The sequence below is a fragment of the Apium graveolens genome, chromosome 5, assembly GCF_009905375.1.
Source record: "Apium graveolens cultivar Ventura chromosome 5, ASM990537v1, whole genome shotgun sequence".
Lineage (NCBI taxonomy): Eukaryota > Viridiplantae > Streptophyta > Magnoliopsida > Apiales > Apiaceae > Apium > Apium graveolens.
The window spans coordinates 15735583-15760998 of record NC_133651.1 but is presented as its reverse complement, the minus strand read 5'-3'; positions in this window follow the sequence as shown (position 1 = coordinate 15760998).

Genomic DNA, 25416 nt, shown 5'->3' with positions numbered 1-25416 from the left:
GTTGATTAATAAGGATAATGAGAAGCGTAATCGAAACGCTGAGCATCGGGCCGTCAGGCTGAACGTGACCCGGTACACGTAGAAAAGGATAAAGATTAAAGAAGGATAAATTCTATGATCAGACCTGAGTCGTTACGTGATTATATATGTGAGATTATTGTCTGTGTGCATGACTATGGGTTCTGTGACAATTTATGAATTTTAAAGGGATTATGTGACTTAAATAAAGGTTTAATTAACCTTCGCGCATTTTTATAAAATCATTCGAGTAAGATAAAAACTTGGGATTTATTCTGTTATCTTCATAGTGGTCCTAGAGACTTTTTAAAAATGATGAGTGGATTAACTTGGTGGTCTTTGCATTTTTAAATTGATTTTATGTGGAAAATGATATTATTAAGGCGAGATTGCGAAATTCATATAAAATCAACCGTACGCTCAAAATCTTATTATGAGTAATGGTTGGAAATCTAATTTCGAGGCCTACGTATTAAAATTGTCATTTTCAATAATTCTCGACTTCCCGAGAGAGATATATTTTCTATTTAATCCTTGTTACATTTTAAAAAAAAAGGAAGGAACAAATAAGAATAAAAAAAGGGAACTGATAATGTACTAAAATGCCCTTGATTTTGATTGAGTATAAAACTCAACCCCTTCCCCCTTTTCCCTTCTTTTTCCCGAGCACCATCACTCTCTCTTCTCTCTTTCTTTCTCACACTCTCTCTCGGCTACTCTCTCTCTTTCTCTCTCTCAGATCTTCCTCTTTTCTATTGGTAAACCACTTGTTTCTTTGATAATTATCACCAATCCTTCTCAAAATCTCTTGTTAATCATACAAAAGTGGTTATTGGAATGTGCATGTGTGAATATCTTGTTGCATGCAAGCTCGATGTGTGTGTGTGTGTGTTCATGCTTGATGCGTGTGTACGTGTGTGTATATGGTCTAGTATGTGCTTAAGGAGATGATTTTATAATTAAAAAATGATTTTCAAAGCCAAGTGAGTCTTGCATGTGCCTTGTGTGTACATAAATTGGAGGTTTCAAGGTTGGAAACCCCGAATTGGGGCACCACCGAGAAACCACCACCACCGGTGATGAACTCCGGTGAACCGGTGGTGAGTTGTGATGTTAAAAACTGAACTCTAATACCATAAAAGTTGATTTCGGTGTTTGCATGCTTGATCATTTAAATTTTAAAAAGGTTTTGATTCTAAAAGTTAAATTGATAAGTGATTATTAGAAATGAGTTGTCGATTTGATTATGGGTTGATTTGTGATTAAAGGGTTAAGAGAAATCACTTGCATGTGTTGTTTTCTTGAAAACTCGGATGGTTTTGATCCTTGGAATAATTGATTTGATTTTCTTGTTGAATAGAGTAATTATGGATTGTTATTAGGATGGTTAATGGATTAAAAGAAGTGAAATTGTTATTGCATGTTGAGCTTTGGTCGAGTTTTGTACTAATGAAAAGGGAATTAAAATTTAATAACTTGATTCTTGGTTAATTAGCTAGTCTTGAGATTTGCATGTTAAAGTATATCCTTGCATGTAAATGTCAAGTTGAATATAAGCTAAAAAGGATGAGTGTTGGACTAATTTCAAGTTTTAAGCAAATCTAATGCTTGCATGTCAATGTTCGACCTTTGAATTGTGTTTTGTGGATATAGCCGAATGGAATGTAGGAATAAAAAGGAATTGATTTGATGTTAAGTCAATGCATGAGTAATTTTAGAGATTATGTGATTTATATGTTTATTTGGATTCGAATTTTGATGATAAAAGAGAAGAGAATGATTCTTTTTAAAGATTTTGGATTATGTTATATATTTATGTGAGCTAAGGTGGAGATTAATTAATTTTGATAACCATAAGTTATAATTATGGTCGTAAAGCTTTAATTGAGAATAAACCATGTACTCGTAAGAATTATATTAGTGTGATTTGAGAAATAGCTAAGGTTAAGCAAGTACCTTCGACGGTTAAGTATATATAAAGATATAAAAGTTATGAGAAAAGGATATGATATATGTTATGTGCTATGTGCTTATGTGTATAAGCTATAACCGTATACTCGAGTCAAGGATGTAATCGAGTTATCGTATTGAGTGATCGTTCCGGGAACGAGAGTTGAGAATCTGATTAAGGTTGGTTTTATTGTAGATTCAGAGCGTGAGGGCATTCAGGCTAGGAAAGGAAAGGATTTACTAGGTGGCAGTAGTTCAACCTTCAGGAAAGCAAATTCAGGCAAGTAACTCTGATTACTTGTGTAAATGGTTATAAAGAGAATTTTGTTCATACCATGTAGAGTATTGAACTGTTTAATTATGAAACCCTGATATTGATTTGCGATACCCTGCCTTTGTTCTTGATAAACTGTTATTGATAAGCTTAATGATTCAACCCTTTGATAATCTGTCCTTTTTGTTCAAGTTATCTATTAAGCCATGGATTATATTGAACCCTCTGATTATCCTTGTTAACCCTGTTTAATGATACCCTATTTTCCCGATCACCCTATTGATCCCTACACAGATGCCGATCCTTCTAATTTAGTGCCTTGTTATCCTTGATACAGAATCCTTATGAATTGTTCCTTGTTTATCTTTGAATCACTCCTTGAACTTTGTTTCCTTAAAATCTGAATTAAGAATGAGTTTCGACTTGAAAGAGTCCGAATAATTTCAAATGCTTGGTAACGATAAAATGAATTTTAGAAAACCTATTTGTTTTTCCAACTCAAGGTTTTCCAAATGAATTCCTGATGGATTGGATTGGGACGTAAGAGGCTAGTGGGACTAGTCCAGTCATGGTAAGAAGCTAGCGGGGCTAGTCCAACTTAAGGCTGAAATTATGCCGATTGGTACCTTAAAGACCGGAATCGAGGTCGATACGGGCTGATCACCTGTATATAATGAAATGGAAAGATAAAGTGATCCAATCAAGGGTTCTAAATGATTATTTAAAAAAAAGGGGAACTGAAACTTTCTGTTCAGTAAATTGATTCTTGAAAATGGAAATGGTTTATATTGTTTTGAAAATAGTTGATTATGTCAATGTGAAGCTTAAAGCTCGAGAACCCTGATTCTTGAATTGTTGATCATATGATTGATTCCATATATTAAACTACTGTTGCTTTCCTCTATCGAAAAGATCTATTCTGATCCTTTAATGATTTGTGATAAATGTCGGCTTTCATCCTGCTTTGAGCCTTGTTCCTTGAAATCCCCACATTATCCTTCAAAAACCTTTCCTTAACCCAAAAGATGGAAATCTGCCACCTAGATCAAATAAAGTAGAATGCCCTGAGTTTGGTAAAGCATATTGTGAATTGATATTGTAGAACTGCTATATAGTTACTTGCTGAGTTTTATACTCATTTGTTTTGTTTTAATCTAACTATGGCAGTTAAGCAAAAAGATGGTCAGGCTTAGGCGCACTGCTCGTAAGAGCGTACCTGGTGGTCCCTACCGTGTTAGGGGCTTCCGGTTGCCAGAGCAGGTAGTGGTAAATAAGAGTGAGCTCGCGCCTAGATGGAAATGTTTAAAGATACAATGGGTTATCTGTCGGTTCCCAGCCAGAATCAATATTGTTTATTTAATGATATTTTGGGTTTGTGAGTTATATTTTATGATTGGTAGTTGTAATCGTGTCTCATACTTTATCCTGTTGCACCTGTTAGTAGTTAATCGGGGTTTATGCATATTTAATTATTAGATTAGAGGTGTGTGAGTCCTCATTTCCTAACCCCGAGATTGAGGGCGTCACACTCTGGCTGTGTCATATACACTTCCTCTTCAAGTTTCCCATTGAGGAAGGCTATTTTCACGTCCATTTGCCAGATCTCATAGTCGTAGTAAGCAGCAATCGCAAGAAAAATCCGAATTGAGTTTAACAGGGCTACAGGCAAAAAAGTTTTATCAAAGTCAATCCCTTGCCTTTGTCTGAATCCTTTTGCCACAAGCCTGGCCTTATAGGTCTCCACCTGCCCATCTGCTCCAATCTTTCTTTTATATACCCACTTGCACCCAATAGGCTTAACACCTTCAGGCGCCTCAACCAGAGTCCATACTTGGTTGGTATACATAGATTCCATTTCGGATTTCATGGCACTATGCCATTTCTCTGAGTCAACACTACTCATAGCCTCATTATAGGTCACAGGGTCATCATCATCAATGATTGACAACTAATTGTCATTCTCAATGACAAGGCCATAATACCTCTCAGGTTGGCGAGACACTCTCCCTGACCTACGAATGGGTTGTTCCACAGAAGGTTGTTCAATCTGAACAGGTGTTTCCACTTGATCCGTAGTAGTTTGTGCTTCTTGAACTTCATCAAGTTCAATTTTGCTCCCACTGTTTCCTTCAAGGATAAACTGCTTTTCCAAGAAAGTAGCATGTCTGGAGACAAACACCCGATGATCGGTGTAAAAGTAATAAGCTAAAGTCTCTTTAGGATCCCACAAGATTACATTTTACGGATCGAGATTCCAGCTTATCTGGGTCAACTTTCTTGACATAAGCTGGACATCCCCAAATCTTAACGTGTTTAAGACTCGGTTTCCTTTCTTTCCATATCTCATATGGAGTTTGAGGAACAGATTTAGAAGGCACCTTATTCAGTAAATATGTTGAGGTTTCCAATGCATAACCCTATAGGAATACTGGAAGATTCGCATAGCTCATCATGGACCGAACCATGTCTAACAAAGTTCAATTTCTCCTTTTAAATACCCCATTCAACTGTTGAGTATATGGAGGAGTCCACTGGGAGACTATACCATTTTCTTTGAGATAAGCTAGAAATTCTCCATTCAAGTATTCACCACCTCGATCTGATCGAAGAGTTATAATACTATGTTTGGTTTGTTTCTCCACTTCATACTTATATTCTTTGAACTTTTCAAAGGCTTCAGACTTGTGTTTCATCAAATACACATATCTGAATCTAGATCGATCATCTATGAAAGCAATGAAGTATGAAAATCCACCCATGGCTTGTGTAGACATTGGTCCACATACATCTGTGTGTACCAATCCTAGCATATCTGCATCCCTCTCTCCATGTCCACTAAATGGAGATTTGGTCATTTTACCCAATCGACAAGACTCGCATATAGGATATGATTCAAAATCAAAGGGGTCAAGTAACCCTTCCTTATGCAATGTCCGCAGTCTATTTTTACTAATATGACCAAGTCCGCAGTGCCACAAGAAAGTGAGATTTTCATCATCCCTTTTTCTTTTATTAGTATGTTCAATTTGTAGTAAATTATGCTCTACGTCACATACATACAGACCATTGTTTAAAATACCACTTCCATAAAGAACGCTATCTCTAAGAATTGAACATTTATTATTCTGAATAACAAACAAAAATCCAGCCAAGTCTAACATGGAATAGAAATAATATTTCTCATAATCGAGGGAACAAAATAACAATTATTTAGAACAATAGTCTTGCCCATAGGCATATGTAAATGAAATGATCCTACAGCTTTAGCAGCAACTCTTGCTCCATTTCCCATCCGTAGAATCACCTCCTCTTCTTCAAGAGTCCTACTTCTCCTTAGTCCCTGCAACGAATTGCAAATATGAGAACCACAGGCGGTATCTAATACCCAAGTAGAAATTTGACTTAGTGACATATTAACTTCAATCATGAACATACCTGAATCAGAAGCGGTAGTCTCACTACCCTTCTTCTTCTTAAATTCTGCAAGGTAAACCTTGCAGTTCCTCTTCCAGTGCCCCACCTTGTTACAGTGAAAGCAAACAGCTTTGCTCTTAGGGTCTTCAACTTTTGGTGGAACCGGCTTTTTCTCACCTACTTTCTTCTTCTTGGAAGGGTTCTTCTTCCTTTTCTTAGGATTGGAACCTTCACCAATTAGAAGAACAGAACTCTTCTTAGGGGGGAAATTCGATTCCGCAGTCTTCAACATGTTGTGGAGTTCAGGCAGGCTGACATCCAGCTTATTCATGTGAAAGTTCACAACAAACTGCGAGAACGAACTCGGAAGTGATTGCAAGACCAAGTCTTGGCTCAGCTCCCCATCCATGGCAAAACCAAGTTGTCCAAGACGTTCAATCAAATTGATCATCTTAAGTACATGGTCATTCACAGATGATCCCTCAGACATCCTACAACCGAACAGTTCCTTTGATATCTCATATCGAGTTGTCCTCCCTGCCACATCATACAACTCTTGTAGATGCATAAGGATAGTGTGAGCATCCATATGCTCATGTTGCTTCTGTAGCTCAATGTTCATGGAAGCTAGCATGATGCATTGAGCAATATTTGCATCATCTATCCACTTACGATACATAACATGTTCATCATTATGTGTATCGCTAGCAGGTTCAGTAGGCTTAGGTGAGTCAAGCACATATTCCAGCTTCTCAACCCTGAGAACAATTCTCAAGTTTCGAAGCCAGTCAGCAAAATTAGGACCAGTCAACTTGTGAGCATCTAGTATACTCCAGAGTGATAGTGCAGAAGACATAACAAATATAGTAAATCTGTAAATGATGAACACATAACAACACTTAGCAAATATTCAATTTCATTTCAAGACACTATATGAATCGGGTCTTTATTCATAAGTGGCTCCCACTAGTTTATCTAATTTATACAACCCCTAAGTGAAAATTAAGCATTCATAGTGCTAGTGGGAATAGGGATCCTACATTCCATCACACAACCTCGGCTGTAGCACGAAACATCATGTGATGTTCAATAGGCAGACAACTCTTGTCAATTACATCTTATGTTATTCCCTAATAAAACTTTAGCCTCTTGAATAATTGAGTCACGGCTGTAGCACGACAAACTCAATATTCTAAGTCAAGTCTAACCCAACATTTCGTACAATTGAATCAGTCTCCAACGGCCCACGGCTGTAGCACGTAACGACCTTTAGATTCTAATTCAATGTACACATCTTTATGTAATAGATAAGTATTTCTTATTTCGAAATCAAAGCCCTCGGCTGTAGCACGAAATGACAATGATTTAAAAATAAGAACTACTTTCTACCATGTTGGAAGGCTTTGACCGACACAAGCCCGTTGTGTCATTGGCCAATTACTACTTGATATTATTTAATTTTAGAGGGATTATATTATGTTACAATCATAATCATATTATAAAGAGATTCTTCCTTTTAAATTAAGTATTTCAAATCAATAATCGATAATCAGATGATTTTCAGATCGGGGGGAGCATTGTCAAGAGGCGTCACTTAATACCCCTTTCTTACAGATAGAAATCTTCTTTTGACAGTATCATCCTTTCTCTCAATATTGAAAATTCATATTTAATTACGTGTTTCATAAACAGAAGAATCTCATGATTGTATTCATAATATTATTGTTCAGGCAAGAAACGATTCCAATTCTAGATTTTCTAGAGCACGCCTTATATTGATTTAAGTTCACCTAAATCTATCATCGCATGGTAAACATAGGCATATATCTCATATATAAAATTAAATAAACAAGTAAATGTAAAGTGCAATAAAGTAAATGTGTTTGGTTATGGCCCCATCCTATGTGATCTTTATCAAGCTTATGATAAAGATCAAGGTCAATCTAATATGGTGATGGAAATAAATACAACTACTTATTACATAAGTCTTCTTCTTTGTTTAGACTTCTTGTATGCCTCGTTTTCTTCTTTGTATCACCTTCATTGGATAGCCTTCTTGAGTCTTCAATTACATTACAATAATTGAAAGTAAAACTAATCTAATGAACTTACAAGAATAACTCGAGTTACATTCGAGATTTATGATTACAAAGATTGACGACATGCAAGTCGTATTTAAAACCAAAACCATTACACTAAGGTCGAAAGGCCATAACCATCCATCATGCTCATACAACACATAAAAGCATGTTAAAACACATAATCTGATCTAACACATCATATTATCCATGATCTAATCATAAAATTTTTTTTGACAAAAATCAGAAAAATCAGAATCAAATCATAAAAACAAGAATCACTATTTACGGGTAGTAAACGATATCAAACGTGTGATATCCCGTATTTTCAGAATTATTATTATTAATATTTGAATATGTTTATGTGATTTTCTGATTTAGAAGGAATAAAATGGTGGATATTTTATTCCTATTTGACGAGTTTGTGTTATTAATTGGTAATGTGCTAATTGTTGAGTGTTATATCGGTCCTTGTTAATATCTGAAAATATTTCCTTAAATGTATTAATTTCAAAAGTTCATTTGAAAATCGATCATTTATTGATATCGGTAAATTGAGTTCGTTTAGTAATATTAGGGATTGGATGGATATTATGTCTGCTATGTGTTGTATGTAATATTAATTGTGTGTGACTTAGTTGTGATTGAGGATTATTTGTATTATTAAATACTGAGTCGTATCGTTTTGTTTTTGTCTTTAAAAGTGATTTTATTGAAAATCTAATTTTATAAATATTTAAATTATCTTTCAATAATATTTTTATGACTTTTTAATTACAATAATTATTTTTGGGATTTTATAAAATTTAGAAATCAATATTTCATCAATTATTTAGCCCTGTGTGATTTTCTGATTTCATTTATTTGTAAAATCCGTATTTAATAGCAAAATTCATCAAAAATTATGAAACTCATATTTATTTAAGTTTGGAATATTCTAAGAATTTTAAAATTATTTTGGAAATTTTTGGGATTAATTTCACCGGCGCATTGATTCGTTTAATTGCTAAAAGCGGGTATAAATTGCGTTTCAAAAATTATTTTAAAATTTTGAAATTTATGTTTTTATAAACTTCGGGATATTTGTAACATTTTAAGACTATTTTTGTGATTTTCTGAATTTGTTTCAACTGCAGCTCGGTTCGTTAAATTGTGTAATGCGGGTATAACGCGCAAGTCAAAAATGCTTTAAAAATTATAAAAATTTTATTTTATTAATTTTTAATTATTCTGAGAATTTTAGAATTTGTTTGGTAATTTTCTGATTTTATTTACCGGCGCGTTTATTCGATAAGTTGAGAAATGCGGGGAAAACAAAATTTTCAGATATAAATAAGGATATGTTGCTGTGATCTGTCGAAAAAAAAATAAAAAAAAAAACAAAAAAAAAACAAAAGAAGAAAACGTGGTGGCAGGAGGCCACCACCCCCACCTGCCACCCGTGAACAAAACAAAACCCCCCCCCCCAATTTCCTTTTACCAAAACAGTTTCTCCCCCCTCTGTCTCTCTGTCTCTCTCCCTGTTTATATACTTTTAATTTTCAAAAATTCATATCTTCTCAACCGTATATCCAAATTTCAATTGGTATATATATAAACGATCAGCGCTTCGATACCTACGCATAGGTATATATATTGCAAGGTTTTGAGAAGAAAAATTGCGGGGCATATTTCCGTTATATTTCCGTTTTAATTTATTTTCGGGGCGTAGAAAAAGAGTTTGGAGGTGGTGATTACTCCACATGGTATCTCAGCGTGCTGTCTATGACCATTAATTTCGGATTTTTCTGGATATATTTTTCGGACATCAGATTTTCTCTTCGGGTTGATCAGAATTTATTTTGGGTAACGATTCTGAAATTCTGCCTTCGTACTTGTGTATATTATAGCATGTTAGTGTTTATATATTTATTTCATAATTTTTAGAAATTGTTGGAGAAGTCACTTTTGGTCCGAGTTTTGGTTCAGGTGGCCGTGTTATTCATTTCTGGAGTGTTTATATGCGTAAATATAAATTATTGTGTTGATTGTTGTTGGTTGTGTCGATATGATATCGACTGGCAGTCCGAGAAATAGAGGAGGTGTTGTCCTATTTCCAAGAAAATATTATTTTAAATTATTTTCCAGGCTCGATAATTCTTATAAAATTATTTTCGGGTGTTCGAGCACTATTATTTAGTTATAAATGATTCGGAGACCTGTTTTAATTTCGAAAAATGTTCAAAAATTCATATTAAATAAACCGTTCGTCCGTTTAATACGAAACGAATGCGTACAGACTCAGAAAAATATTCCGCTTTCATTAAAAATACTTTCGAGACCCAAATCCTTTTTGTTTTGAAAGGTCGTTTGTTTTACAAGTTATTCTGAGTCGATTATTGATCGAAAAATCATATTTTTGACCTGATTTCAGTTTTAAACATATCGAGTCGACCCTTTTGACGAACTGAGTCATATGTGATATGAATTAAGTGATACATGAGTTATGTGCTTATGTGCTATGTGAATTATGTGTGTGTGTGGATTAAGAGTCCTGTGTTTGTCTGTTATATTTATATGTGGGCTATCGTATGGGTAGACGATAGGGTTTTGACGCGTCGTTCGTCAAGTAATTATCATTTAGACAATTAAAGTTGTATCTTTTAATTATAGATGCGGATCATTCGAGTTGATCAGGACAAGACGTTGGATAAAGAATGAGATGGAATGGTATTGGATATCTGGCTTCTAGCAATTGCAGGAGCAGTATATCAGTAAAGTGTTGAAAAGAAGGACGGTGATGTTTTGAGACAGAATGTCAGAATAGATGTGGTTTTGCGAGTGTGACTAACTGCTAAAAACCCAAAGGCAAGTACCCCTGATTTCACTTATTGTTCAAGTGATGTTTATTTCGAATCACAGTATGCAAGTACCCCTGATTTCACTTATTGTTCAAGTGATGTTTATTTCGAATCACAGTATGCAAGTATCCCTATCATCACTTATTGTTCAAGTGATATTTATTTTAAATCTTTTGATGCAAGTATTGCTTTCCCTATTCTCAGTTTAGAATCGATAAATGTTTTACATATCGCTGAATTAAATAATTCTGTTTATGCAAGTATTCTTCCGCTATTCTATATTCAGAGTAGCTAAGTGATTTTACTTATCCAATTATCGGATTTACAAATATTTTGGATTTTGAGAAAAGTGATTTGGTTGCGAATATTCCTACCCAAGAATTGGGGGAATAAAATTATTTCGGGTGTCGAGTATCATGACCCCATTTCAATAAAAGGTTTTAAGATTGGATCATAATTACGTAAGTGACCGGGACGGACGGTCCAGCGGAGGGCTATTTCTAAGTGCCATATGAATATTATGACACCATTTTGCCACAGGCTAGTTATGCCTTTTTATTTGAGTACTCGTGTTTTTGGGGTCACGTTTCTATGAATCATGACCTTGTGCTATCACACGGGCTGATCAGCATGTGATAGTACGTCCGTCGGAGAATGATCCTAATCTAAATTATCATATCATTTTTTGATATTCATAGAATAAATGATTTATTGACTGATTCTGTTTTGGATTAAAAGTACTGATTCTGTTTTGGATTAAAAGTGAACTGTGGCTTTGATTCAATTTCTGATTTTGTGGATACTTACGTTGTTGTTAAATATCAAAGGTGGTATTAGTATAGATGATTGATGTTGACTTCAGTATGGGTGTTGTGAGCATCAAAGTTCGTATAGATATCTAATTTGATATGAAAACAAAATAAGTATTAATATCAAGAGTTGAGTTTTGAGTAAAGTTTATGATTCATTCCATGATCATTGTTTCATGTTATTGTGGTTTACGATATTTCCGTAAACACTGTTTTTACGAGTTTTATTCTCGTCAAGATTCAAAGTATTGCTGAAGCATGTCGCTCAAGAATATCAAAATGGTTTTGAATACAATTAAGGAATCAATTCTGGGGTTCCTCAACTAAAATTTTATGATTCAGCAACTATGATTTTTAAAAATGTTCTGCTCTAATGCAGATGTCGGTTTTATATCAAACGACCTTATATTTACTATAATGATCTTGCTGAGCATTTCTTCCGCTCATACTTGCCTGTTTTTAAATTTAACCTCCAGTGAGGATTAGCTTGCGCTGTTTAGCTGCGTAATTCGAGGAAGCAAAGAAGAAGCTTTTGGAAGTTGGTTGATCGAGGGTTTGCGGGCTAGTGTAAGTTTTATTGTGTAAAGTTGTTTATATTATATTATATTATATTATATTATAGTTTTGTATTTTATTTGGGCCTAGTATACTTCATTTCGAAGTTATACTAGTGGGTTTAGTTTTGAGTTGGAATTTATTAAAAAGACATTTAACAGAAAGTGAAAAATTATTTGTGGAATTTGGATTTCTTGTTTCTAGAACTGTAACCTTAAAAGATCTTGGATTAGTTGGGGTCATTTTTGATAAATATCTTCCGCTGGCATATAATTATTGATTAAACAGGTTAATTTGGATTGACGTTTCATAGTGACGACCAAATCCCCTGACCCCGGATTTGGGGGCGTTACAGGTTGGTATCAGAGCTGAGGTTATAGTAAACTAGAAACGAGAGTGTGTAGGAGTGTGTATAGCTATGTGAGGACGCTTGAGTTCATATCGAGTTCCTGTTGGACTATTGGATATAGTACCAACGAGTAAGTTAAGATAAGGCGTATTCGTTTGAGATGGTTGTGTTGAGCTGGATGGAACTCCGGGAAACTGCAAACTTATATGGTGGAATCTTTCGAGGCTACTACGTTTTGACGACGATGAAGATTATCGATATCCTTGGAACATGAAGAAGCATCTAGAATCAGATGGCGAGTCAACTGGAGAGTTCAAATTGAAGATAAATATTAAGACTTTGGCAATACCTTTTCTTTCTATAATTTCTTTTGACATCTCTCAAAAAGAAGTAATTGTTAGAGGATATATTCCCTAACACTCATTTTCAATCCTATTTGTGTTTTAAATGTGCCAGAGGCTGTCATGAAGCCTATTTTTTTTCAGGTTTTGATAGCTCTGTCAACTTATGATAATTAATTCCAATTTTCTTATTTGGTGGATAGTTTCTTGATGACGTGACACCATTTGCTTATTTGGTGACATAATTTTGTTCTCTGGATTTCATTTCCTTCAGGAATGTCAGCTTTGAAATCTTGTCAGCTTTATTCATTTGAATTTCAATTTCTTTCATATTCTTTTATTCTGACTGAGATGAACAACCCTAACTATAGGGGACACAAGGTATACCTGTCTGTGTGATAGGAGTTGGATGGGACGCCATCACTTGTGTGTATTGTGAATACATGAAGGTTAACAACCTTTAGTAGTGTCTTAATTTGGACACGCAATACCAAGTTTGTTTGATCATATTGATCTCTCAGTTATTGTTTTATTTCAACAATACTTTTTCTCAAATTCAGATTTTGGTTCCGTTATGGTATCAAATTCTTTTCTTTTTGAAATTCCATGATTTTGTCATCCCAAACATTCGAAGGTATGCCAATCAAGTTAAGCTGAGTTATCCTGGTCAAGTCAAAGCAGGGTTATGTGATGGGATTATCAAGAGCAACAGTGGATTGCAATGCGATTAAAATATCAGGGGTGTATAGAGAAGTCATTCTGTTTCTTTATTTCTCTATCTTTCTCTTTCTTTTCTTCCCTCTATCTTTCTCTCTATTCTTCTTTCTCGCAATCAGTAAAGCGATTCTATTGAGGAATTGGTCAAAGGATGTAGACGGAACAGTGGTACACAGTGAAGCTCCTGTAAAAGTTTTATTATACCAGGAATACAAGATTTGTTTAAGATTATGGAAAATTGAGGTTATTTGGAAATGGAAAGTTGGTTAGAAAACCCTAAGTGTTGTCTTCTGCTGATTCCGAGGACGGAATCCTTATAAGGAGGGTAGATTGTGATATCCCGTATTTTCAGAATTATTATTATTAATATTTGAATATGTTTATGTGATTTTCTGATTTAGAAGGAATAAAATGGTGGATATTTTATTCCTATTTGACGAGTTTGTGTTATTAATTGGTAATGTGCTAATTGTTGAGTGTTATATCGGTCCTTGTTAATATCTGAAAATATTTCCTTAAATGTATTAATTTCAAAAGTTCATTTGAAAACCGATCATTTATTGATATCGGTAAATTGAGTTCGTTTAGTAATATTAGGGATTGGATGGATATTATGTCTGCTATGTGTTGTATGTAATATTAATTGTGTGTGACTTAGTTGTGATTGAGGATTATTTGTATTATTAAATACTGAGTCGTATCGTTTTGTTTTTGTCTTTAAAAGTGATTTTATTGAAAATCTAATTTTATAAATATTTAAATTATCTTTCAATAATATTTTTATGACTTTTTAATTACAATAATTATTTTTGGGATTTTATAAAATTTAGAAATCAATATTTCATCAATTATTTAGCCCTGTGTGATTTTCTGATTTCATTTATTTGTAAAATCCGTATTTAATAGCAAAATTCATCAAAAATTATGAAACTCATATTTATTGAAGTTTGGAATATTCTAAGAATTTTAAAATTATTTTGGAAATTTTTGGGATTAATTTCACCGGCGCATTGATTCGTTTAATTGCTAAAAGCGGGTATAAATTGCGTTTCAAAAATTATTTTAAAATTTCAAAATTTATGTTTTTATAAACTTCGGGATATTTGTAACATTTTAAGACTATTTTTGTGATTTTCTGAATTTGTTTCAAGTGCAGCTCGGTTCGTTAAATTGTGTAATGCGGATATAACGCGCAAGTCAAAAATGCTTTAAAAATTATAAAAATTTTATTTTATTAATTTTTAATTATTCTGAGAATTTTAGAATTTGTTTGGTAATTTTCTGATTTTATTTACCGGCGCGTTTATTCGATAAGTTGAGAAATGCGGGGCAAAACAAAATTTTCAGATATAAAAAAGGATATGTTGCTGTGATCTGTTGAAAAAAAAAATAAAAAAAACAAAAAAAAACAAAAGAAGAAAACGTGGCGGGAGGCCACCACCCCCACCTGCCACCCGTGAACAAAACAACCCCCCCCCCCCAATTTCCTTTTACCAAAACAGTTTCTCCCCCCTCTGTTTCTCTGTCTCTCTCCCTGTTTATATACTTTTAATTTTCAAAAATTCATATCTTCTCAACCGTATATCCAAATTTCAATTGGTATATATATAAACGATCAGCGCTTCGATACCTACGCATAGGTATATATATTGCAAGGTTTTGAGAAGAAAAATTGCGGGGCATATTTCCGTTATATTTCCGTTTTAATTTATTTTCGGGGCGTAGAAAAAGAGTTTGGAGGTGGTGATTACTCCACATGGTATCTCAGCGTGTATATGTCTATGACCATTAATTTCGGATTTTTCTGGATATATTTTTCGGACATCAGATTTTCTCTTCGGGTTGATCAGAATTTATTTTGGGTAACGATTCCGAAATTCTGCCTTCGTACTTGTGTATATTATAGCATGTTAGTGTTTATATATTTATTTCATAATTTTTAGAAATTGTTGGAGAAGTCACTTTTGGTCCGAGTTTTGGTTCAGGTGGCCGTGTTATTCATTTCTGGAGTGTTTATATGCGTAAATATAAATTATTGTGTTGATTGTTGTTGGTTGTGTCGATATGATATCGACTGGCAGTCCGAGAAATAGAGGAGGTGTTGTCCTATTTCCAAGAAAATATTATTTTAAATTATTTTCCAGGCTCGATAATTCTTATAAAATTATTTTCGGGTGTTCGAGCACTATTATTTAGTTATAAATGATTCGGAGACCTGTTTTAATTTCGAAAAATGTTCAAAAATTCATATTAAATAAACCGTTCGTCCGTTTAATACGAAACGAATGCGTACAGACTCAGAAAAATATTCCGCTTTCATTAAAAATACTTTCGAGACCCAAATCCTTTTTGTTTTGAAAGGTCGTTTGTTTTACAAGTTATTCTGAGTCGATTATTGATCGAAAAATCATATTTTTGACCTGATTTCAGTTTTAAACATATCGAGTCGACCCTTTTGACGAACTGAGTCATATGTGATATGAATTAAGTGATACATGAGTTATGTGCTTATGTGCTATGTGAATTATGTGTGTGTGTGGATTAAGAGTCCTGTGTTTGTCTGTTATATTTATATGTGGGCTATCGTATGGGTAGACGATAGGGTTTTGACGCGTCGTTCGTCAAGTAATTATCATTTAGACAATTAAAGTTGTATCTTTTAATTATAGATGCGGATCATTCGAGTTGATCAGGACAAGACGTTGGATAAAGAATGAGATGGAATGGTATTGGATATCTGGCTTCTAGCAATTGCAGGAGCAGTATATCAGTAAAGTGTTGAAAAGAAGGACGGTGATGTTTTGAGACAGAATGTCAGAATAGATGTGGTTTTGCGAGTGTGACTAACTGCTAAAAACCCAAAGGCAAGTACCCCTGATTTCACTTATTGTTCAAGTGATGTTTATTTCGAATCACAGTATGCAAGTACCCCTGATTTCACTTATTGTTCAAGTGATGTTTATTTCGAATCACAGTATGCAAGTATCCCTATCATCACTTATTGTTCAAGTGATATTTATTTTAAATCTTTTGATGCAAGTATTGCTTTCCCTATTCTCAGTTTAGAATCGATAAATGTTTTACATATCGCTGAATTAAATAATTCTGTTTATGCAAGTATTCTTCCGCTATTCTATATTCAGAGTAGCTAAGTGATTTTACTTATCCAATTATCGGATTTACAAATATTTTGGATTTTGAGAAAAGTGATTTGGTTGCGAATATTCCTACCCAAGAATTGGGGGAATAAAATTATTTCGGGTGTCGAGTATCATGACCCCATTTCAATAAAAGGTTTTAAGATTGGATCATAATTACGTAAGTGACCGGGACGGACGGTCCAGCGGAGGGCTATTTCTAAGTGCCATATGAATATTATGACACCATTTTGCCACAGGCTAGTTATGCCTTTTTATTTGAGTACTCGTGTTTTTGGGGTCACGTTTCTATGAATCATGACCTTGTGCTATCACACGGGCTGATCAGCATGTGATAGTACGTCCGTCGGAGAATGATCCTAATCTAAATTATCATATCATTTTTTGATATTCATAGAATAAATGATTTATTGACTGATTCTGTTTTGGATTAAAAGTACTGATTCTGTTTTGGATTAAAAGTGAACTGTGGCTTTGATTCAATTTCTGATTTTGTGGATACTTACGTTGTTGTTAAATATCAAAGGTGGTATTAGTATAGATGATTGATGTTGACTTCAGTATGGGTGTTGTGAGCATCAAAGTTCGTATAGATATCTAATTTGATATGACAACAAAATAAGTATTAATATCAAGAGTTGAGTTTTGAGTAAAGTTTATGATTCATTCCATGATCATTGTTTCATGTTATTGTGGTTTACGATATTTTCGTAAACACTGTTTTTACGAGTTTTATTCTCGTCAAGATTCAAAGTATTGCTGAAGCATGTCGCTCAAGAATATCAAAATGGTTTTGAATACAATTAAGGAATCAATTCTGGGGTTCCTCAACTAAAATTTTATGATTCAGCAACTATGATTTTTAAAAATGTTCTGCTCTAATGCAGATGTCGGTTTTATATCAAACGACCTTATATTTACTATAATGATCTTGCTGAGCATTTCTTCCGCTCATACTTGCCTGTTTTTAAATTTAACCTCCAGTGAGGATTAGCTTGCGCTGTTTAGCTGCGTAATTCGAGGAAGCAAAGAAGAAGCTTTTGGAAGTTGGTTGATCGAGGGTTTGTGGGCTAGTGTAAGTTTTATTGTGTAAAGTTGTTTATATTATATTATATTATATTATAGTTTTGTATTTTATTTGGGCCTAGTATACTTCATTTCGAAGTTATACTAGTGGGTTTAGTTTTGAGTTGGAATTTATTAAAAAGACATTTAACAGAAAGTGAAAAATTATTTGTGGAATTTGGATTTCTTGTTTCTAGAACTGTAACCTTAAAAGATCTTGGATTAGTTGGGGTCATTTTTGATAAATATCTTCCGCTGGCATATAATTATTGATTAAACAGGTTAATTTGGATTGACGTTTCATAGTGACGACCAAATCCCCTGACCCCGGATTTGGGGGCGTTACAAAACGCCTTCCAGACGAATCATTGATAGCTTTAGCTATCAGTTTTGTTCAGACACTCGTTTACCTATGGAATAGGGTATTCGTTTGTGTAAATCGGACACCAGATCCAGATTTCAGCAAATCTGCAGCAGCCAATTCACAATCCGTTTCTAATATGATTCTCATAATTAGAATAAACATAAATCATGTATATATCAGTATATATACAGATTACATAATCATCTTATGATTATACAACTCACGTGAATATCATATATTCAAAAATATACATATATAAGCATATTATATCAACATCAAATCATGGCGAATCACGTACATGCTCATATATCGAAAACAGTTAAACACATAAACGAATTAAAAACTTTTCGCAAGTAGCTCTGATGCCATTGAAGGGTTTTTAGCACATAAACGCAATGAAAACGTAAATTTAAATCTTAAAAAAAATGAAACCCTCCGCAGAATCCATGCGAAAAATAATATTTAATTCGTAGTTCAGTATGTTTACCTTAAGAAGCTTTACGTTAAATGGAAAGATGGAGGTCTTTAATAGCGATCCAAGAATGATGAACGGAAATCCCTAGCAGCTGCTCTTCAAGTGTGAAGCACTCCACCGGTATCCACCAAGAGTACAATGTGATGGAGGAGGAAGAGGTTGAGAGAATTAGTTGTCTCCCTCTTGTTCTACTTTAGAATTAGGGTTAATTATTTGGTTTGAGGCAAATAGGGTTTACAATAGTATATTTATAGGCAAAATTTTCAGCTGAAAATTTTCCATAAAATATTATTATTATTAACCCTTTAATTGATTATTCTTATTAACCAATTAAATAATAATTAAAACACCTTTTAATCATTAATCCCTTTTCTAAACACTTTAGAAAAATAATTCTCTCACTTGATTTAATTTCCAAAATTAAATTCTTAATTAATAATATTAAGAATTAATTAAATCTCATTTAATCAATTATTAAATCTGCTAATTAATTATTTATTTCATAAATAAATAATTACCAGCCATTATTAATTAATTCCTCCACCATTAAATCATTCTCTTTTATGGTGTGACCCTGTAGGTTCAATATTAAGCCGGTAGTAGAAATAAATAATAATAAAACTATTTTATCATTATTTATATAAATTCTCTAATTCATTAAATATGATTAATTAATAAATTAATCATATTTATTCTACATCGTGAGGGATACTTCTCAGCATATCGCGACTACCCGGATAATACGAATTCGCTGCTTAGAATACCAAGAACCTATTCAGTGAGTAGTTACCGTACAATCAATTCCTTCTACCCTGCAATGTCACGATTAAATACAAGGCATGGAACTTGTGTCAAGCCTATCTTATTTAATCATTTGCTTTCCCATTCACTATGCTTAGTTCTATTTAATGTAAATTAGAAACTCCTTTCTAATTTCATTCACTCTGGCCAGACATTCCTGAACTAGCATAAGTGGATCGGCATTGAACATTCTTTTCCTTCACCGGAAGGGGTAGATCCTTTATTGATCATACACTATCTTCGTGTACAAATTCCTATACCCAGTAGAGCCCTTATAATTGTCCCTGGAGACTAAGAACTAAACCAAAGCATAGTTCAGTGTACACAAGATGACTATGATGACCTCAAGTCTAAGGATACTTATACAACTATCACTATGTGAACAACTGCTAACACGTGAGTGAACTACATTAGTTGTTCAGCTGTGTGAGTCATGTTCAGTGAACTTATTCTATAATAAGTACCTACATACTAGTTATAGTGTCACCACACAAATGTCTATGAGAACAGACATCCTTCATAATGAAGCAAGCATGGTATGTACCGATCTTTGCGGATTACTAATTACCAGTTAGTAATCCTACGACCAGGAAATATTTAAGTTTAGAGTTATCATCTTTTAGGTCTCATTATTATGATCTCATCATAATCCATAAAAAGCTTTACTCTAAACTATGGTATATCTTATTTAAACACTTAAATAGATAAAGCCCGCAATAAAACCAAAACAAGTCTTTTATTAATATCAATGAAATCAAAACAAATTACATAAAATTTATTCCTAAATCATCATACATGATTGGACTTAGGACACATCTCTTTCAAGTATCTCCTGATGAGTGCGCTTTTCCTGAAGTAGTTGAACAGAGTCTGCAAGAAGATCACTCTGAGCAATATTAAGAATGATTTGTGCAGCCTCAGTGTCTGTATCTTCCCTTTGAGAAGATGGTTCTTGTGTGACTGGATGTGTTGTAGTTGCTAAATCCCTTTGAGACCTAGGTTCTTGTGTACTAACATCGTTGTCAAGAGGCCGAGTCTTCTTCTCCTTTCTGATATATCAAACTACTTCTTCACTTCTTCTTTTCAACTGGCTCTTTGCAGTTTTCTTGTTTTCGGCAGTTGCTTTAATTACTAGAAGCTTGTCAAGCACAACACTAGCATCAGTAGTTGACTCCTTGATTCCAGTAGTGTCATTCAAGTCATCAGGATTTTGATCAATGAACTTCTTGATTATAGATAAGGATATTATTGGCATCTGATTATCTGATTCACAATCTTCTTAAATGATCAGTCTTCTTTTCCTGATTGAAAAGCAGTCTTCTTATTTCTCACTCTCACTCAGTGAGACTTGTTTAGCTTTCTGTCCAGATGTGACAGATTTCTTAAACAGCCTTTTCTTTGTTATAACTGATGTCTTTTGAGAGACAGTAGAGGAGGCTAATTTAGAGGCTTGTTGTGTTTGCTATTTAGAAGAAGAAATGCTTGGGTCAGAAACAAGATGGGTGATTTCTTGAGTCTTCGCATCAGGAACTGTGACAGAGGTGCCATCATCAGGATTTGCAGGCACTTGTGTAGGAGTAGGTCTATTTCTCAACAGAAATTGCCTGACCTCTCTAGGAAGAAAGGGTGGTCCTGAAAATTTATTCTTTTCATCCCTTTTAATATGATCAGTGATTGCTTTTTCAGAAATTTGAAAAATAGGGAGTAATTCATCATTATCAAAAATATCATTAGGGCATAGATAAGTGAAAATCGATTGTAAAAATCTAGTATACCCTGTTACTCCTGAAGCATTTGTTATTCTAGCAATTATGAACTGTAATATAGTATTACCATAATCAAAATTACCAGAGTTAAGAAGGGAGTACCCAATTCTCATGGAAGTGGATGGAAGAGCATCAAAGTTAGTTTTCTTATTCAAGAAAAATCTAATGATGCAGTCAAAGAAAAAATTCCACTCTCTTTTCAGTTTAGTCCTGACCAGTTTTCCAATGGTTTTGATTTCTCCTTGATAGCCTAAATTCCTTAGCATATCAAACAGATGCTCATTGGTATGAGTATCAGGAGCACCATCAAGAGCAAGCAATCTCAAGGATTGAAGCAGAATGTCAACATCAACTTCATATATTTGGTCCTTATACTCAAAAGAAAAGCCAGTATGTGTTGAATTTACCACTGCTGTGTTCCATACCTGCATGACAGCCCTGTATGACACATTAACATGATTTGTGAGAGCATACCCAATTGGACATAGAAGGAGAAAATATTGGATATCATGAAAAGATGATGGTAGCTACTGATGTGTAAGCAGAGCTAAGTAATTGTTAGTGCCAAATATGTTTCCATGAATGATTATGGTTTGACTGAAGATTGGTGAAACTTTAGACGTTGTCATGATGTGAATAGCTTGTGAGAGAGAGTAAGCGTAAGATTTTCTCAGTGAAACTAAGTGTATGAGGAATTGTGTCACAAAATTTCTTCTGGTTTTATATCTTCACTAGTCAGAGATAGGTTTAACACACTCGCATGAATGAGGTAACTTAGCAACTTTGACTTCGAGCAGGAAATAAATACTGAGTAATTAAGTTTGACGGTGGAGGAAATTGCGGAAGTAAATACAAAATACATACAGTTATATCAAGACACAACCGTAGAAATTTGTTTGTCTAATAATCCACCATTAATCACTAATTAAGTGAGACACTTAATTGCAACAATAAAGCTTACTCAGAGATTGATTACCACTAATAATCTGAATTAGAACGTGCTAACATGTCGTCAGGATTTGAGACCTTTCTTCTGTCAGGATTTGACTAACTTAGGATATGTCGATTCAAATTCAACATTTGTTTGTCAAAGCATCACAAATTATTAGCAACCACAATTTTAATCAAAACATTCATCAAGAAATACAGTTCAAGTAGATGAAGTAAAGATTAACAGGCTTCAACAAGAACATTCACATGCACATAATACGAGATAAACAAAGACTAAATCTTGCAATCAAAAGAAATTTCATTAATATATCAAAAGAGTACATTTTATGAAATTTGTAGATTACATGCAAAAGATTACAAGATAATCCTAGTCTAAGATGGTGAACAGCCTTGGTCTAAGAAGGAAAACTATCGATTAGTTCCTCCTGTTGTTGACAACTAGCACTGCAAGACGGATGATCCGTTCTTGCTGAAGAAGAGCCTCTCTCCGTTCTTCTTCTAAGCGATCAAGATGGAGTTGATAGTCCATCTCAAAGAACAAGAGATTTATCTGAACCTCTTGTGGAACCAAGTTCCATATCTCATCAGGAATGGAAGTGACGTGCCATTCCTGTTCCCAGTCACCACAACTGAACTCGACATTGAAGTTTTCATAGTTCATAAACATGTTTACAAGAACCATTTTTATGAAGGAAGAAAATAGTGAGGATTAAAAGAGAGAGAATAGTTTTGTGTGAGAATAGAAGATGATATGTTTGAGATAAAATGACGGTTAAATAGCCAATGGAATATCAAGGGACTAGAGGACTAATTAATGATTAAGTGTAGAGTTAACTTAATGAATTAACCAAAAGATTTCTTTTTAAGGCGCGTCTCCCTAGACCGATTGTAATGATGACAGTGATATATTTATTCGGATATGCACAATTAGCAAATAAATTCACTTAATTTATCATGCATATAAAATAGAATACATCAAATATTTCTAGCTTAATATCTAATAATCACAGCATTTAGGACATATTAGGATTTGATCAAATAGATAAAATAAAAATTTACTTGTCCCAATTAACCATACCAAGTTCATTCACAAGCTTTGTAAATGTTGCTTCAGGTAATGGCTTTGTGAAGATATCAGCCAGCTGTTGTTCATTAGGAATAAAATGAAGCTCTATGGTTCCTTTGCTTTCTTATGAAACGATATCTGATACTGATGTGCTTTGTAAGAGAGTGTTGCACCGGATTTCCTGTCATAGAAATAGCACTTTGATTATCACAATAAATAGGAATTTTTTAGAATGATAATCCATAGTCCATGAGCTGATTTCTCATCCATAATAACTGAGCACAGCAACTCCTAGCTGCAATATATTCAGCCTCAGCAGTTGAAGTAGAAATAGATTTCTGCTTCTTGCTGAACCATGAGACTAATCTGCCTCCCAAGAACTGACAGCTTCCTGATGTACTTTTCCTGTCTATTTTGCATCCAGCAAAATCAGCATCTGAATAACCACATAATACAAAATCAGCTTCTCTTGCATACCAAAGTCCAAGAGAAACAGTACCCTTGAGGTATCTGAAAATTCTCTTTACTGCAATAAGATGTGGCTCCCTTGGATTTTCCTGAAATCTTGAACACAAACAAGTGGCAAACATAATATCTGTCCTGCTAGCAGTTAGGTATAACAGAGATCCAATCATACTTCTGTAAGTTGTCACATCAATTATTGTACCTTCATTTGGATCAAGTTTTGTAGCAGTTACCATAGGAGTACTTGCAGTTGCACTTTCCTGCATATTAAACCTCTTCAGTAGATTTTTTGTGTACTTGGACTGATTGATATAGATGCCATTATCAGTCTGTTTAATCTGCAAGCCTAAGAAGTAACTCATCTCTCCCATCATACTCATTTGATATCTTGATTGCATCAACTTTAAAAACTTATTATACAGTGTTTAATTAGTTGATCCAAAAATGATATCATCAACATAAATTTGAACTAAAAGCAATTTTTTACCTTTATTCAGATAAAATAGGGTTTTATCTATTGTACCTCTTTTGAATACACTTTCAAGTAGAAACTGAGCAAGGGTTTCATACCTTGCTCTAGGTGCTTGCTTCAGTCCATGGAGTGTTTTATCAAGTCTGTAAACATAGTCAGGATGTTTAGGATCCACAAATCCTGGTGTTTGTTCAATATAGACTTCTTCTTCAAGTTCTCCATTGAGAAATGTACTCTTGACATCCATCTGGAAGATTTGAACTTCTTGTGAGCAACATATGCTAAGAAGATTCTGATTGCTTCCAATCTAGCAACAGGAGCAAATGTCTCATTATAGCAATACCTTCCCATTGGGAATATCCTTTTGCCACCAATCTTGCCTTGTTTCTGATGATTGTTCCATCATAATCAGTCTTATTTCTAAAGACCCACTTTGTGCCCACAATTGACCTGTTCTTAGGTCTAGGCACCCGCTTCCATACTTTATTTCTTTTGAACTCATTCAATTCTTCTTGCATAGCCATGACCCAATCTGCATCCTTGAGTGCATCTTCTACTTTCTTTGGCTCTTCTTTTGAAAGTAGATTATGATATAAACATTCATTCTGAGTTGCATTTCTTGTCTTTACACCATCATCAGGATTTCCAATGATCAGATCAGGAGTATGATCCTTAGTCCATTTTCTGGCACTGGGAAGTATCCTTCTGGAACTAGATGCTCCCCCTGAATTGTATGCTTCATCAAATGCATTTGAGGCTCCCCTGAATCTGTTGGGTTATTTCCTGATGAATTATTGGGACTTGACTCATGTTTTTCTGATGTTGAATCAGTATTAGATTGAGAAGAACTTTGAGATGATTATTCAGTGTTAGTATCATCAGATGACCTTTGTTGTTGCTCCCCCCAACTTGTGCAGGCTCATTAGCATAATGATTATCTTTAAAATCTGAAGGAGTATCAGGATTTGGATCATCAAGATTTGACAGTTCATTAGAGTTTGATCCAGATTCCAATAATGCCTTTTCAGTTGCAAAGATTAAACTTTCATGAGTGTCTTCTTCAAAACCAGGAATCTTCTTATCATCAAAAGATACATTGACGGAGACTACTACAGTGTGTGTTCTTAGATTGAACACTCTATAAGCTTTTGATGGTGAATATCCAACAAAGATTCCTTCATCGGCCTTTGGTTCAAACTTTCCAAGCTGATCAGTATGAGTTCTTAAAACAAAGCACTTACATCCAAATACATGAAGATGTTTGAGACTTGGCTTCTTTTCTTATAGCATTTGATAAGGAGTAACACCATGTATGTTTATCAGAGTGACATTCTAAGTATAACATGTTGTGTTTACTGCTTTAGCCCAGAAGTAAGTGGATTGTTTTGCATCTTCTAGCAGAGTTCTTCCAGCTTCAATTAAGGTTCTATTTTTCCTCTCAACAACCCCATTTTGCTGAGGTATACCAGGAGCTGAGAATTATTGCTC